Source organism: Mycteria americana, chromosome 4 (assembly GCF_035582795.1).
Source record: "Mycteria americana isolate JAX WOST 10 ecotype Jacksonville Zoo and Gardens chromosome 4, USCA_MyAme_1.0, whole genome shotgun sequence".
Classification (NCBI taxonomy): domain Eukaryota; kingdom Metazoa; phylum Chordata; class Aves; order Ciconiiformes; family Ciconiidae; genus Mycteria; species Mycteria americana.
Genome location: NC_134368.1, coordinates 1,693,642 through 1,711,248, shown reverse-complemented (window position 1 = coordinate 1,711,248; position 17,607 = coordinate 1,693,642). Strand labels below are relative to the sequence as shown.

The window sequence follows — 17,607 nt, the reverse complement described above, 5'->3', positions numbered from 1 at the left end:
GTCAGTGGTGGTACCAAACAGGTCAGGTGATATAGTTCATCCTTATCTCACAACAGTATCTGACTCAACACATAGGCTCAGGACTGCTTTTCTTGACCCATGAAGGCTGCCCTCTGACCAAAAAAAGACTTGATGATATTGATTATTTTTCTTGGAATACCCCAACACTTCAGGGTGTCCCAAATTGAATCATAAGGAAGTCTGTCAAATGCCTTTTCAAAATCTGTTCAGTGTGGGTTTTGCCATTTGATACTTAATTTGATGGTTATTCTGAGGGTGAAAAATCTGTTTGACACATGATCTTCCCAGGTCGAACTGAACCTTGTCAAAACAGAAAAAAAAAGCATTGAAGCAGCAATTTTGAACTGAGCTGAAGAACAGATTTCACACTCTATGAGGCTTAAGATCCACCACAGGAAGTCAATATGGGCATATTCTGGTCTTTGCATTACAGTAACTGTGGTTGGTTGGGTTCATGGACGGCATACCTAGCATCTGGATTAGTAAGGATTTGTGGCACTGCATAAAAGAAAGAAGAGAAATCAAAGAAAATATAAAATAAAGCTAAAAAAATCTCCTGAAAAAGAAGTAGCAAGAAATTTTCATAAAACAAAAGAGTACAAAGTGAGATGGGTGGATATTAATGAAAAAAGTGATTAAAATAAATGGCTGCAAAAAGAAGCGAGAAAAAACTTTGTTGGATTGGCGAAGTCTCTTACTAACTAGTAATTGGGGAGAAGGCTAAAGATGGAGGAAGAGAGGAAAGATAGTGAGTTTTGGAGCACATTTAAGAAACACTAGGCTCATGAACTTCTGAAATATCTGCCAAGAAAACAAAGCACCCCAAACTGGCCGTTGTATCATCACAAACCAAACATACAGGGGAAAAAAAAAAAGAAAAAAAAAAGAAAATCCCCCAAGAGATTTGGATTATGACTGCACTACTGAAAGTGTGTGTGATTATGAGACTCTTCATAAAAGCATTGGAAACAAAATATGGGGCCAGAATATACCTCTAATACAAAGGGTAAAATAGAGACACCAAAAAGAACATGATTAAAGGGGCTGCAGTAACAACTTTTGGGAGAAGCAGCATTTTTGGCAAAATTATTGTAAAGGGAGCAGAGGGGAAGGTTGCAAACAATGATCATTGAAACAATAAAATAAAACAACCACTTAAAAATACAACTCTCTTCCAGCAAGATTTTGAAACACATCCCTGCTGCCGTCTTGCTTACAGCTCAGTGATAAGGGTGTCCCCGAAGTGCAGAGGATAGGTCTCCCAAGGAAAGTGCTGCTCAGCACTGGCAAGTGGGGTCAGAGCTCAGCTTATGTCAAGGCAGAAGCAGGAGGCAGTCCGTGATCACAGAATCATAGCATGGTTTGGGTTGGAAGGCCACTTTAAAGATCATCCAGTCCAACCCCCTGCCATGGGCAGGGACATCTTTCACTAGATCAGGTCGCTCAAAGCTCCATCCAACCTGACCTCAAACAATTCCAGGGATGGGGCATCCACAACGTCTCTGGGCAACCTGGTCCAGTGTCACACCACCCTCATTGTAAAACATGTCTTCCTTATGTCCAACCTAAATCTACCCACTTTCAGTTTAAAACCATTGCCCCTCATCCTGTTACTACAGGCTCTCGTAAAAAATCTCTCTCCGTCTTTCTTATAAGCCACCTTTAAGTATTGAAAGGCTGCAATAAGGTCTTCCGCAGCCTTCTCTTCTCCAGGCTGAACAACCCCAACTCTCTCAGCCTTTCTTCATAGCAGAGGTGTTTCAGCCCTTGGATCATTTTTGTGGACCTCCTCTGGACCTGCTCTAACAGGTCCATGTCTTTCCTGTGCTGGGGACCCCAGAGCTGGAGACAGTGCTCCAGATGGGGTCTCACCAGAGCGGAGTACAGGGGGAGAATCACCTCCCTTGACCTGCTGGCCACACTGCTTTTGTTGCAGCCCAGGATGTGGTTGGCTTTCTGGATTCCAAGAGCACACTGCCCGCTCACGTCTAATTTTTCATCCACCAGTATCCCCAAGTCCTTCTCTGCTGGGACCCAGTGAGGCTGGTGTCCTGTCCTTCGGGGGGGGGGGGGGGGGAAGTGTCTTTTTCTTTCCAAATGCTGTAAAGATTCAGATTGCCACTGAATTTTTGCTCTGCTGTAGACCCCCTGAATTTAGGAGACGTCAATGCAACCTACAGTATTTAGAGAGTCAGGCAGCCCTGTGCAGTAGCTGTTTAAATAGCCTTTTTTTGACCTAAACTCTGCATTGTCACTGAAGTAGTAGGTGTCAATTCCACCCTAGATGACTACATGTTATATGTAGTGATCTATCTTTCAATCTGTCTATCTATCTATCTATCTTCTATCAATGTATCTCATGCTGTTTGTGTAACCAAAGTGTCCCTTGGTAGTCTGAAATTGTAAGTATCAATGCCATGTTCAGATCTGATTTCCTTTACAGCCCCATCTTTAATTCTATTTCAATTTATTATTTTTCTAATGTTCACTAAAAATAAAACACAGCAGCATCCATTGTCCTCATACATGCATAACCTCCTGTAATTGGGTATTTCCTCCAATCCATACTGTCAGCTCAAAAATATTGAATGAACTAGCTGTCACGATCAGTTAAGCTTTATTAAAAACTGCAACCCAATATCTTTGATGTTGGCTCACTGGGAACTGTCTGACATAATCCCACAAATTCTTTCGAAAGCACGGTCATGGGCATGCCCTGTATGTTTTCCCAAGAAGTTTAGCCAGCATAGGGCTGTACTCATAAAATCACAGAAATTAGAGATGAGGAAAGGACTTGTTATTATAACATCGTTTTGGACATTGATGGGCAAATTTTCAAATAATGGCAGAGCTCCAAATAGGATGCAGGTGCTCTGTCCCCTGGGATCAAGGAACTGATCAGTAAAACTCATTCTCTTCCACACATTTATGTTAGGCAGACTGCTGTAGAATCAATATATTTCTTCATTGATAATTTTAATTTACATTTAACAGTACAAAGTTCAAATCCTATTGCAGCCAGCTGGTTTGAGTTCTGATTAGAAAACCTTTGTGCTTATTTAAGATTGTCTTCTGACTCTCATGATATTATAGATCCAAAGCCAGAGTGATATGACATTGGAGAATCTCAGTTTTCTTTTCAAAACAGAAGTGAGAATCTAGCCCATCTGTTGGTAGAAAATGCTTGGCTTTCAAAAGCCAGAGAAGAAATAAAACCAATCCATAATTATCTCCTTTTTTCCTAAACTCATGATTTTTAAGTCAACTGGAAGATGTGTGCCAGGGAAAGAGGAAGAGAATGCTGCTTCATGACTTCTGAGCATTTGGAACCAGTGATATAAAATATTCAAGCTTTTGTTTCTCTGCACAGAATAACCTTTTGCCCTCCAAACCTCACCCAACAGTTTTACATAACAACAGTTTTTGTGCCATACAGCTTGCAGGAGCTGATACCCAGCCGCCTGTCTGCCTCCAGGCACCTGGTGGTTACAGCTGGCTCATGCCATGTGTTCATACTGTACCCAATTTCAAGTTGCAGGTGTGGAACAGGGTGTGAGTTTCTATCCCCCAGAGAAACTGCTCAGAGAAACTTCAAAATGTTATCATTGGGGTGCTGAGATGGAAACATTTTCTGGAGACATCACCAAACCACTGTTCAATGACTCTAAAGGCTTGGGAGGGAGAGGGGAGTGGAGAAGAACATCTCCATGTGGCTTTTAGACAAGGGAAGTGTTGACTTACTGCTTAATGAAGGCATCTGAAGCATTGGCTATTCCATTGATGAGCGGGTGGGAAACCTCTAGAAAGGGAGCTGAGATGCAAGAAAGGAGAAGGGGAGAGCTGGAGAAAGGGACCAAAGAAAAGTCGAGAAGAAAACGAACGGAAAGATGCTGACAGTCATTAAAGGCAGAAGACTTTCCCACTGAGCAAAGCGGTAGGCAACAAATAATAAATAATAACAAATTCATATTCTGTACTACAAAAAGCCCATATTTTGGCCCTGATCTCTTTGCACTCGTCACAGTGACGTCAATGGGAGCTTTGCAGCTGATCAAGGGTGTTTACAGCCTTCCATTTTTATCCCAGCTCATCAGCCAGGCTACGTTTAACGAAGCATCGCTAAAGCTGGAAGTCCGCCCTTTCCACTGAGGTTGTCAACTCATGCTCTAGAACCTGGGGGAACCTTTTGCCAACAGGTTGCCATTTCACTCACCGTGTTGGTCAGAAACGTGGAGGCAATTCTTTTTCCAGGATGTTCAGCCATGCTTGGCTTTCTTTTGCATGCTTGGCAGGAGAGCAGCCTCTCCGCAGCTTTGCAATCTCTCTCTACTCTCATTTCCTGCATCTCAGGGTGGTTGCCAGGACTCTCTGACATGCTGGGCAACTTTTTTCCCTGCAGAATATCTGTCAGATTAACTTCTCCAAAAACCGTGAGCTGACACAGCCAACTTGTGTTTTTAATCATTGTCCTGATGAACAAATGAATGCCGTATCTGTAGGAACTGTGGTCTTATCAAGTCTTTTCCTTTAAACAGTTGTCCTACGGAAGAGTTACCCCTTGTGCTACTGCAAACAACCAAGCAAGCCACTCAAAGCCTAACTAGGTCCCTTGTGTGCTATGTTCACAGAATAGAAATATTTCCATTTCTTGGAGCGTCTTCCCAAGAAAATGATTGAGAGAGCTGGAGGAGAGGTCTTGCAAGTGGCTGACATTTCAGAAACCAATGGACAGTGGTGGAACAGTTACCAAAACATCCCATCTGCTTTCATAAGATGCTTGGAGAGGCTCAGAGGTTGGTTGTCATAAGGCTGAGAACATTTTCTGCCTCCTGAGCTTGTGCCAGATAATGCCTTTATCACTGCTGGGGCAGTAGTGTGTTGTTAATAATGTGTGAGGGTGCCCAAAGGTCTTGGGTTAGATACCGATTTTGTTAGAGTAATCCAAGATAAATAAATAAATCAATGAATAAATAAATAAATGTGCAACTCTCAGTTTGCTCAGCCAGGAAAGGGACAGCTGACTCTTTATCAAACTTGTTCCTTTTTCTTTGTGACTGTATCCCTGAGCTTTAGGGTGCCTTCTGTTTTAGCAGAAGACAAATAATTTCATAGAATCAAAACAGCAAAACCTCAGCCTGGGCGATTCTCCAGGCCTGTAGCAACTTATTGGTCCCACATAAACCTAAGATTTTGGTCCTGACTCGTCTATAAAGAATTAGTAAACTGTTCGCAAAGAGCTAGAGAGTATTATACAATCCAACAGTGCAGGAAATTGAAGTATTTATAGTGCTTTCTACTGATGTGCTTATTATTGTCTGCAGCATGTGATCCTCAGACCCATAACTTGGACATGTTCATCACTTCTGGTGGTCATATATTCATCCTCCATAAACTGTCACTGAACAAAGTCTTAAAAAGGAGTATAACCAGTTTATTAGACATAAAGAGTTGCCTGTGGGAAAGCCACAGAGAAACCCTGTCAAGGCAGGGTCAGGATTTTGGTACTCCTCACAGCATCGCTCCAGAGACCCCAGGTATTTCCTACAGTAGTGGTTTCCAAACTTTGTGGTTTTTTTTTTAATTTTCAGAACTCCAGATACTTCCAGAGGATGTGCCATCCCCACTGAGTGATCTGAAGCTTTCTAACAGTAAGTTAACACTTCTTGGTTATCTTGCGCATACACCTTTGGAGTACTCCAAGGATTTCCAGATATCTGCCAACTGCAACTTGGAAACTACCTTCTGAAAGGCAGAGATTGTCTGTCATCTGGACATCACTTGCCCGGAACTTCTCTGTAGCTACTGTAACTAATATTGCAGTAATAAACACTGCTCTGCTCTCTAGAGAGTGAATGTTTCTTTGACAGACACAGTATTGGACTCTCAATACAGGCTGACAGCTTGAATATACAAGCCTGATACATGGATGAAATTTGTAGCTCATGAAAATTTATTACTACTCTTGTTCATGGCAGGACTGTGCACTATCTATGCGTATTGTCAGTTTGCATTCAAAAAACGTTGCCTTTGCAAATAAATCAGCCCCTCTTATTTCATACATTTCCAAAAAAGGCCATGATTTGCAGGCAGACAGCAGTCCCCACTAGTCTTTGAGAGCAGGTGGAAGTCATCTAATACAAAGCCATCAGAAATCAGTAGCTCTGGGAACATGCCACAGCTTGGGGGCAGGATGGGAATTGATGACATGAAGTCAGAAATGAGAACATTTCGGGGGAGGGAGGAGACGCTTTTCATTCAAAAGTGGGACTCATTGATGTACAAAGAGTTCTTCCCAACTTCCAGGAGGCCCCAGCATCAGCTCCAAGCAAAACCTACTGGGTTCCTGGAGGACTTATGTTTTATTTCATTTTTTTTTTAAATACAAGTAAAAAAAGATTTACATGTCAAGTAACATGAGACAATTTGTGTGTGTCTGTGTGTTTTTCCTCCTAAGTCGGTATGTTTTTAGAGAAAATTGTATTCATGAGCACGTTTGGCAAGTTGAGCCATTTAAAAAAATATACTAAAAAAAAAAGACAGACCCAAACTGATATTTTGGCATGCCATCAAATCCCATTAAAAAGAGAGAAAAACCCACCCTAATATCTTTTTCATAATCCAAAATGCAGGGACATGTTTTAGTCATTTATGGCTTATGGGCTCAGGACTCCTACAACTGCTTTGAATTACAAAGAGTTTTTGGTCCCATTTTCCCAGATTTCATCCTGTTACAAATGCTTGTTTTCTTCTTCCTTCTCTCCTTTTTCAATAATGTAACATATGGATTTGTGTGCAGATTTAATCAGTTCAGCAGCATTCCCATTTTTCCCCTTTTCCCCATCTCTAATGCAGGTGACGGTGAGTGGGTTTCACAGAAAAGGTCAGGACTCGCCTTAGGAAGAACTCCCTTTTGCTTGCCGTGTGCCTTGTTTTGAGTTAGAGCAAGAAATGTTCTGCATGTTCGATCTGCCATGTAAAATATGCCAAGCTGGATCATTCAGAAAGTCAGACTTATTATCATTCTGGACCATCCTGGTCTTCAGACCCGCAAATGAATGTGTGGACTTTTCCATTCTGGTGGGACACTATGGATAACCCTAGGAAGTGCAGGACTCTCAACCTGCTGGACAGAAGCCAGCTCATAAAAATATAAATATGGCCATAGATTAGAGGAGAGGTCCATCTAGCCTTTTATTCCATTTCCAGCAGTGGTCTTGGTGGATGCTTAGCACAGCATAAGGACACGGCATGTACAGATTGAGCTTTCTTTTAGTCTCTCCTCCAAGCTCCTGGCGGTTGTTATATCCAGACCTTGCAACTTCTTTATGGCTTAGTTCTGCACTCTCAGATGTCCATAGGAGTTCTGCTCTCTATTTCAGCATCTGGATCTGCTAAAAGAGAAGGGGAAGCATGGAGAGAGCAAAATTTATTAGGACAGTATTTTTTCAGGTAGGGGTGGTGGGTGTTTTCTGTCATTATGGTAAGGATCCTCTAACGCTTTAAAAATAATTGAGTGACATGTCAACGTGGAAGGGATGAGTGTGTCCACAGAAAATTTCTTTTACATTAAAGAAAAGGAAGCTATGGATCTGAATTTCCCCAAATCAGTAGAAATATTTGGGTTTATGAAGACATGACAGTAGTTTTAAACCAGCTGTGCCCACACACAGGTAGTGAAATGTAAAAGGTAACTCAGCATCCTCTTCCACTGAAATATAACACAATGGTCTCCTATTTCTGAGAAAGAGATGGGAATGAATAGCAGGGATGAATGGCAGCTTTTCCTTTTTGTGAGAGTGGTTTTGGGACTGGCAATGAAGAAATTCAACTTAAGCCTCACTTAGATAAAACTGGAGACCTTCTGGCTCCTTCAGCCAAAATCTGGTCTCTTTTCTCCCTGGAGATTGCTCCTACCACTGCCTATATCCCAGCTTTACACATAGGGAACAGACTTGAAGCAAACTCTTGAAGGATAACCTGGCTGTTTTTTCCTGGGGTCATTCCAAAGAACTTCCCTGGGGAGCAGTGGTACATGGGTTTAGCACAGAGGATCTGGATGAAGATGTCCAGCCATAACCTCAGTTCACTGGGGAAGTTGAGGTGGGCTTGCGAGGACGCTCATTGTGTTAAAAAAGACAGATTATTTTTTATTGTTCTTTTTTTGTTAAAATTTGATATCCAGAAATCTTAACCAGCTACAGAGGCCTCCTCCTACCAGCTATAAACAATGGCAAGTTCATGGAAAATATCCCTACGTTTTTTCTCTCTTTTTTATTACTAAAACAATTCAGTGAGTTCAGAATAAGTTTTACCCCCTTGTAAAGAAATAAGTTCACCAGGAATGGGGCCCTGAAAATCTTAGTAAAACACAGACAGCATCGTGAGGTTTTTGCCACAATGTTTTTCAGGGATTTAATAAGGATCAGAGGCCAAAACCCTACATATTTTCTGGACTAGGAGCAGCAAAAGCAAATATCCGTCACTGAAATGGCATATTCCCACTGCTCCTAGAAGACCGTATTATATTATTGCCAGTTAATATTATTATTAATTATTACAGGTGGCAATGCTTTTTATTCTTCTTCTTATTATTGTTGTTATTATTATTATTATTATTATTACCAATATCATTATCATTATTGCTACTACTGCTGAGCTTAGTCATGACTCGGAAATGCTTTTGCTAGGAGCTGTATGCAAGTACAGAATAAAACATTCCTGGTCCCAGGGATTTTGTGCACATTGGCTGTTAAAAATCATTGGAAAAAATCAGAAAGGAAGGGACTTTTTTGTTACGTTGAGAACAATCAGAGATGTGCTCTGCTGTCCACTGCTTGATGGGCCCAATTTTGGGTCCCCGTCAAAAAATTGTGAAACCAGGGGTGTTCAGCAGTGGCCACAAAGACAGTTGGGGGCTGGAATATGTGAAATACAAGGGGAGGCTGAAGGAGCTGGATTTGTTCAGCCTGGAGAAGAGAGGTTTAAAGTGGGTTCTAACATTTTTTATTAAATACCTCAGTGGGACTCAGAGAAAGGATGAGCCAAGCTCTTCTTAGGGGTGCACTGTAAATAAGAGGCAATGGACAAAAAGAAGGAAAAAGTTTAATGATGAGGGTGGTAAAGCATTGAGACAGGCATCTGGAGAGCTTATGGATCACCACCCTTGGAAATACCCACAACTCAACTGAACAAGCTGCTGAACAACCTGATCTGACGTTGGGTGAACCTTGCTTTCAGAGGGATTGGTCAGAGACGACCCCCAGAGTAACTGGCTTAGGTGACAATATCACCTCTCCACCATTCACATTGCATTTTACCTCCACTCTGCAAATAATCGAACTGCAGGACAGGGGAGCATCAGAAAAACGGAGTTCCCTGCTGTTTCAGTCATCAACCTCTGCTAATACATGCCAGTTCACTCATGCAGACGTGCACACAGAGCTCTGCTGAGAGAGCTCAGTTAAGTCTTGCTGCACCCTTGTGCCAGCCCAGCCCTGGGGATGTCTCACAGCTCTCCAAGCCTGGCTGAGCCGTGATAGCTGGGTCCACGTTCACTCTGCCCACATCCATGAGCCCCGTTGGTACAAGGGCTCGTTAGATGCAGATTTTCAGCTCTTGCCACAGTGAAACCTATTGTAATTGAATATCGAGCATTCTCACCCAGACTCTCAAGTCTTTCCATTTTTCCCTCCAATTAGTATAATTGTAGCCTTAAAATATAAAGTGAATTTCAGGTCACAGTCTAAACACCTTATCCACTTTACATCTTTGGAAGATTATCTCAATCTATCCTCTTATGAGTTTATGTGGCAGAGAAAAATAAGATCTAGGTAGATAGGGACTGTCCACCATGGAAAAGGGATGACTGGCTATGATAGATATCTATCTGATAGACTGATGGATAGACGGATATCTTAGATGTTCACCAAATCATGGGTGACATGAAGAGTAGAGCAGAGTGTTATCCACCCCTTCTCACAAATCAAGTAATAAGGGACAGTGAAAAATGTAAAGGTCATAATTTTAAAACACACAAAAGGATTATTTTTGCATAAACTGCATAATTTTGCTGTCAAATGCATTCTCACATAACATTTTTAGGGTAATAGGTATAAATGACTTTTCCAAAGTGAAAAAAAGAAATCATGGTGATAAAGCCATCAGTGGCTATCAAATGTGATCATTTGGCATAGGATGTCCCTAACTCAGTAGTGGCCAAAAGCTAGAAACTTGTGTCTAGAAAAAGGGTCGATCTTGCTCCATTCTTCCACTTTTTGCTAAAACTCATGTCTGACAGGGACAGGACACTGAGCTAGATAAATCTGCAACCTGAGCCAGGATGGCCCCTCTTACCTCCTTATGAGATGGCAATTGGAAGTGCAAGATGAGGTCCTCAGCTGGTTTATATTGACGGAGCTCCATGGATTTCCCTGGCTCCGGGCCACTTTACACCCGCCAAAGATCTGTCCCACAGAGTTCGGATTCTTGTAACTAAGCGTTTCCCTGTAGTTTATGATGATGAAACAATAGCAAAGTGCCCATCTGCTGCTATCAAATCATAAGCCAACATATTTTCCACAGTCATATGTTAGTGCCTGAATGGCCATGACAGATTTACTACAGATTTAACATAATAAACTCGGGGTTATGTTTTAGTAGCTCTCTGCCTAGTTAGTGGAGTGGAGTGGAACTGTAATAGGCACAGCATGCTAGGCCAGGACTAGGTCTCATGACTCAGTAACATGTGTTTTATTGCTCCTTGAGTTCCTGCTGAACAGGTTTTTGTTGTACTCGCTCAAGTTTTTGACCAGGTGAAGGCAACATCCATCAAGCAACAGTTATTCTTCTGTGATGCTTACAGGGCTTAAAATAATGTATGTGAGCATGATCTCATGGGGTATGAGCCACCTGCCAAGGCCTCCATGAGGTGCTGGGATCCTGTGAGCAAAGCAGACTTCAGATATGGTCCATACTTGCCTGGGAGGCCCCACGGATGTTGTTGTATGTCCTGCAATTATAGGATGAGCATTTTGAAGCTTACTAGTGCTTGGGGGGAACTCAGCAAGGAAAACATGGTGAATTTGCAGGTTGAGTATGATCAGACCAAGCTTCCTTCACTAGCTGGTGTTTATTGAAGGCTTTGCCATGGCATAAAGTATCCCTCATGCTCTGTGTGATGCTGCCAGTATGTGGTCCTCCAAGGCTCCTTTATCCCTTCTTCCTGTGTGGTGGAGAGGCTCCCAACTCTATGACCAGAACCAAGCCCCAGATTTCTTGCCCTGTTCCTTAATCATATAAGCGACTGGTTATCTGTGGTCTGTTCCCTTGGACACAAGCTTACACCAGAGCAGTGTGAGTTTGAGTTGCTTGTAGAGAGCACAGGGGAAAGTTGTGTGATATAGCTCAAGGTGAAAGTATAAACTGGGTTAGCTAATCCAGTGGACCACCCTAACCCTTTCTGCAGGAAAGGCCTTAATGATGTTCAGTGAATTTGTTTCAAAGCCATGCTTTTGGTTAATTTGGAATAACTTTCCTGAATGTCCCAGTGCACATAAACCTTAGTCTGAGTAAGCGTATCCATTTTTTGTTATGGTTTAACAATCTGCCCAAACAGCCCAGATGGATGATGTCGCTTTTTTGCTGTTTGGTTTTCAAACATAAACTTTGTACCTGGTGACTGGGTCAGAGTGGTGAATTCCAACGCCTGCTTCATGCTCAGTTTGCATTTGGACAAGAGACAGACTATAACACCCAGACTAGTACAATCCCAGTGACTTTCAGCCATGATTTCTCACTCTTTCCAGACTGGTGCTGCCACCAGAGTAGGGTTTACTTTACTCAAGGGCACACAAAATCACAGTGACCCCAAAGCCCCTTGCACCAACTCTCCAGTTCCAACACCACCTCTTCAGAAATGCTGTTTATCTGCACTTTACCCAGCCATACATCACGGCTGGACTAATTTTTCTGCTGATATTTACAACTGGGAAGAGAGGAGCACACACAACCTTTGGCCCACACAATGGTGTTTTGGACAGCTGTTCTCTGATCCCAAGCCACCAGACTCTCTTTGACGAGTGATTTATGTCCAGGAACTTATGAAAAAGATTACCACATGCAAATGGTAACTAACCTCGATTATAGGGAAGGAAAAATTAATCCATGCTGGCCATTAAGTGTTTTCTAAAGAAAATAGTTCTAATCATGAACAGAGATGGTTTCCAAGAGCCAACTCTCCATACTGGGCTCTGCAGTGTGGCCTGGATGCAGCAAGAATAACAGATGTGGTCATCTTCTCTCAGCCCTTTGAGAACAACAGTACCAACCCAGTCACACCGATATGATGTTACCAGAAAGCTTTGGGATACGAGAGTGTTATCTCTGACCAGCCCGTGAGAGCTAGGGCGGGGAATGTTTTCCCATCACGTCCAATCTGGGCAATGATACACAGGAGAATGGTGTTAACTGACATTTAGGTGACTTCATTTGAAGTGTATTTCTCACATTGTCCATGCCTGGTGCCGGTATGTTGGAGTTATTTATTCCAGGCTGGAGTTCATGCTCTCTGTTCTTTCTCATGGTCATTGATTAGAAAACCAAATCTTATCACTTGAGCAGGGGAAACTCCAAACACCTTGCAAAAGACCTTTAATAGCATTGGACCCATTTTACAGGTAAGGAAGCACAGAGAGGTGAAGTGACTCACGCGAAGGTTTCTTCACAGAGCTGCACCACATGTACACCTTTTCTTCAATAATAGTCCACAGGGTGGATTTGGGGGGAAAAAAAAAGAAAAAAAAAGACTTTCCTTACAATGAAATGCAGCTGCCTATGGGGTGGGGCCCAAGAGTTCTTTGTAATCAATACATACATATTACAAACATCTGTCCCCTAAACTCAGAGCCCTTTCCTGTAAGATTAACGTAACATTCAACAGCTACAGCAAGTTGTCAAAATCTACAAGTAATCATCCAGATGACTACAGGAGCTTTTACAGCTCTTTGTGGCAATGGGGTTCAGCAAACGGTGATGGAGGAGCATGGGTCTGTGGGCACATAACCTGTATTTCTTGTCGTGAGTCTTTGGGCGACTCGATTTTTCTCACCTTGCCTCTGTACGTTGCTCATCTGTGGGAAATAGGTGCAGAGGAAGATGTGACTTCCCCAGTTCCTGAAAATTTTTGAGATATTGAAACATTTTCCCCACTTGAAAGGAAGGGGAGGGAATGAAGAATCTCCAAAATAATCTCAAACCACAAACCAGTGGGGAAAACGAATTTGAATCTAAGTAATTTCATTTTAGTAATTATGAAACATCCTGTTGCAGTTTAGACCACAATATATAGTTTCTGTGCTAGTAGTTTACATTCCGAAACAAAAAGACACTTGCAACCAGAGAAATAACATTTATCTTTTTCTTGGAAGGAAAAATATTGACATTCTTTTTCAAGTAATGTTCGTGTTAACATCTTTCTCAAAGCCAACACATTCTGGTAAAAAATATTGATATATACAAATCAGTATTTTTCAACAAAAAATGTAATTACTTGCCAACTCTCAAAATTCATTCACAGCCATAGAAAGTAAATTATCAGAGCCACAAGTAATTTCTACTGCTGCAGCCATGCTCTGTGTGTTTGAAGGGATGTCTGTGAGGGTAAGTGTGTTGGTGTTTGACCTTCTGTCCAGTAACTCCCCAGTAATTTTAAACCTTCAGCCCCTTTTCAATAGGTACGGGGAGCAGAGGTCTCAAAGATATTGTTTCTAACAAGCCTGATGAAAACAAACAACTAGGAAAAGGTTGTGCTGTGACCTTAACCACTATATTAGACACTGGAGAATCTACACAAGGAAAATTAAAAAAAAAAAAAAATAAGAATGCTCCAACTACAAGACAGTCTTCTGGGGGATTTTGCTCTTTACTAAACATTGCTGCCAAACAGCCATTGAATGCACTTTCAGAGGAGACTGGATTTCCTTTTGACAGTCCCAACAGTCCTCATTTCCACCAGCTCTGCCAGACTGTGGAAAGGAGGCTGGGAGAAACCATCAGACCTATTGCAACGCTATAAATGTCATGTTGCAGCATGACTTGGAAATACCAGGGAAGAGGCTCTGACAGCAGCTTTGAAAATAAATAAATAAATAAAGAGATGTTTTCTTTCCTACATCATAATCACTGCGCCAACCCAAATCTATAGGGCCTGGAAGATAAGGAAGTTTGACTCGAGGCGGAGATCCCAGCTCCGGGACCCAGCATTCCCACGCAGTGAGCTTCAGCCCGTTGCACCCACCAGGGCTGCCTGCAACTTGCCGGCAGGCTGCCAAGCAGTCATATGCACCAGAGATGGGCAGGAAGCTGTCTGTCCTGTGGTCATGGATGCTCCGGAGACAATGCTTTCAAAGCTACGTAGACATTGCCTAAAACCAGCCCTTCTGCTATAAAAAGAACAACATAAAATTTGGATGTGAGCACACAGACTTTGGGGATTTTGGAGCCTGGATTCATTGGTAATAAATTCATAAAACACACAGCTCACCCTATGAATCCCTTTTGTTGATTCACTAAGAACTGCAAAAGGAACCTGGAGTTTTGGGTTGCCTCTCCTCCAGAAGAGAGATGTAATTTTACATTTTTGTTTAGTGTAGGAAGCGTATGCATACTTGAAAAGAGTTAAACTATTGAAGTGCTTCTCAAAGTCGCAGCCAGATGCTTCAGAAGGACCGGGCTGTTGGACACGTGTCATCAGCTGTCTGCATGGTTTCTCTTGTCATCTTTGGTTCTAGTTGTTTGGTTTTTTCCAGTGTGGAAAATTCCCATGAAATGGAACCAGGATAAAATCAATCTGATGATACAAGACATTAGCAGGACTCTATGGAAACGAATCTTAGAGATGGAGAGTTTAATAAAGGAAGTCCTTGTATAACTCATTAACAAGGATACAGTTCTCTATTTGAAGAAAAAAAAATCAAAGGAGGGGACCTGCTTATAGCCAGCTCTAAGCCAGTTGTTTAGATGCCCCTTTTTTGTAAATTAAGAGAGACCAACAGCCCTCTACAGCTGTTCATCCCCCCCTAAGCAAGGAGTAATCCAGGTGTGGTGACACATCTGGTGAAGGTGCCTCTCCTGGAATACGGAGGGAACACTGAAGAGTAGATTCAGCTGGACTTTGAACTTTTAGAGATGATGTTAGGGAAGAATAATTTCACCTAAGTGTCTAAAAATGGAAGCAAAGCCCTGATGGGCCTTTCCTAATCTTCCTTGTGCCTACTTTCCCAAAATCATGGATTGCCATGGGAGCTGGGCATCTGCACATTGTAAATGTCCACCAAGTGCTTTGCCTCATCCCTTAATTGTGCAAATACTTTTTGAAAATCCAGCTTTCCCCTTGTTTGGACCTCAGTGGTCTGTAAGGGAGATAAAGTTGTTCTTCTGTCTCCTGGACGTGCTAGAAGACAAATCATGCCAAATACTATGAGATGCTCATGTAACCAGTCACAGGGCTGCAGGCTCATATCCTATGTGAAATCACTGTAGTATTTCTGATCTTGAGTTCATTTTTCCTCTCTGAACTCTTCGCAAACGTTACCCACCTTGGGAAATACTGGCAATAGTCATCATCATCATATGTTTTTTTAGCTTTCCCATGGCCAGCTATGCAACTAACTTAAGTTTTCAGGAAAAGAAAACAAACCCAAACCCCCTCCCCCAACGAACACACACAACATAGGGATTTTGAAAAATAAGTAAAATATTTGGAAAAAAGCTAAGTTTTTTTTCCAATCAGCAGTTCTAATGTAATCCTACAGATGTTCAGACAAACTATAAGACCAATTGTTTTCTATTTGTTTCTCTAGGGCTTTTCTTTTTAGCCACAAATGGGAACCATTTCACATTACAGAAGTTGAAGGCTGTTCTCTACTATCACCATACTCTGTGTATTTCCCACTAACAGGACATAAATAATTCCAGCAAAAAAGCACATTAAGAGGAACATGATTGCCAGAGGATGCTGCTTTCCTCCCTGGTTATAATTACAAGGATGTGTGGTTTTGCTTAAATGGGAAAACAAATAGATTTCCCCAGCCTTTCCCTTCCCCTCCATCTGAGTAGACACTGCCTTTATCATAAGCTAAAAGAGAAATATTTATAGGAAAGCCCTGTTAAAATGCTGGCACAGTATTACTGTCTCTGGCTGAGCCATAAACTCACATGGGGGAAAAAAAAATCACCCTGTGAAGGATGCCAGCAAAAAGCCAGTGTGTTGTTTAACTGCCAGGTTTGAACAATGCACGGGTCTCGCCTTAGATCTCCAGCCCGGCCTGGATTTTCCCTGTCAACAAGTCATTTAGGGCCAGATGGTTCGTGCTGTCTTGGGCAGAGCTGATCCCTCCCTTTGGGGAAGAGCACAGGACGCGATGGCCATGGAGGGTCCCGTACTCCTGGTTCCATGTTAGATTAATTTCCAAAGAGGGTCAAGCAGGAAATAGGAAGGTGAAGAGCTGAAAGGTGCAAAGACGTGCTAAATGTTCTCTTGAAGTCTCAGTGTTGTGTCCACCAGAGGGGACTGCAGGGGAAATGGCCGTGCAAGCAATTCAGTCCAGAGGACCGTGACTCTCATGCACGTCCGTTTTCCCCAATGTCCCAGATTAAGGTCCTGTGCTGCTGTATAAACAGGCTACTGTGCAGGCTCTTCCCAGTGGATGCAAAGAACGTCTGGAGCTGCCCTCAGCCGCAGAAACGGTGAAGAAGCTCTGTGTTGTGAGGGCATCTGCAGATGGTTAACGTCAAATGCAAAATGCTGCTTTCCCATCAATCAGGATCCCTACACTGCTGATGCACGTCTTGCTGCCTGCCAGCTCCTCGCCGGCTGCGCGGAGCAGCAGCCTCTGCACCATGCTGCAGGTGGAAAGCAGTGAGTCTTGCAATGCCTGGAGAAAGGTCCCTCGACTAGCATCAAAGCAGCTGGTCCCAGGAACTTCAAGACTTGGTCTGGAGCCACTCTGGCAGCCCCATATTCCTATAATGGGCCGTGACCTGCTATAGAGACAGACTCTCAGGAAGTCTGACCCCGTTTCCAGAGCAGGAGGCTGAAATAGATGACAATCCCCAGTGGATGGAAAGCTCAGCAGTTCTTCAGCCAATGGTGCCAATAAGAAACATTTTTAAATGCATATATGTGCTTTCACTGAGCGCTAGAGGCATCGGTAGGGAAAAGCCCAGTCATTCCAGGAGTATATTTAGTCTCTTTGCTGTTCTATTTTCTCGCTTTCTCTGGAGGAAAGATCAGAAAGGTTGTCTGTTGCTGTAATGCCTTCCCCCCACCACTGCTCCAATAAATCTGAGCAGGGAGCCACACACATCACACGCTGAGAAATTCCTCTGCAGCCAAGGGCCGAGCACAGATCGCTACCGGCTGGGCAATGTAGCGAGGGGCTGTGTGCTCTTCTTCAATGAGGATCGCTCGCCAGCCTTAACTATAAGCAACAATGCATTAGGGGACCTATGTTAAAAAAAAAAAGCAAACTGGTCAAGTATGGTCTCAGCTCTTCATGCAGACTCAGCAGTAGATCCTCATTTAACTTA

General features: G+C 42.7%; 1 long non-coding RNA gene across 1 annotated transcript in view; it reads left to right on the top strand.

Moving 5' to 3' along the window:
- Nucleotides 1-14,545, top strand: part of LOC142408565 (uncharacterized) — a 110,531-nt gene extending 95,986 nt beyond the window's left edge. The window contains exons 2-3 of the long non-coding RNA XR_012775343.1: nt 13,595-13,677; nt 14,222-14,545. This is a non-coding gene — a long non-coding RNA (uncharacterized LOC142408565). The remainder of the gene's footprint in view (nt 1-13,594; nt 13,678-14,221) is intronic.
- Nucleotides 14,546-17,607: the final 3,062 nt, after the last annotated feature.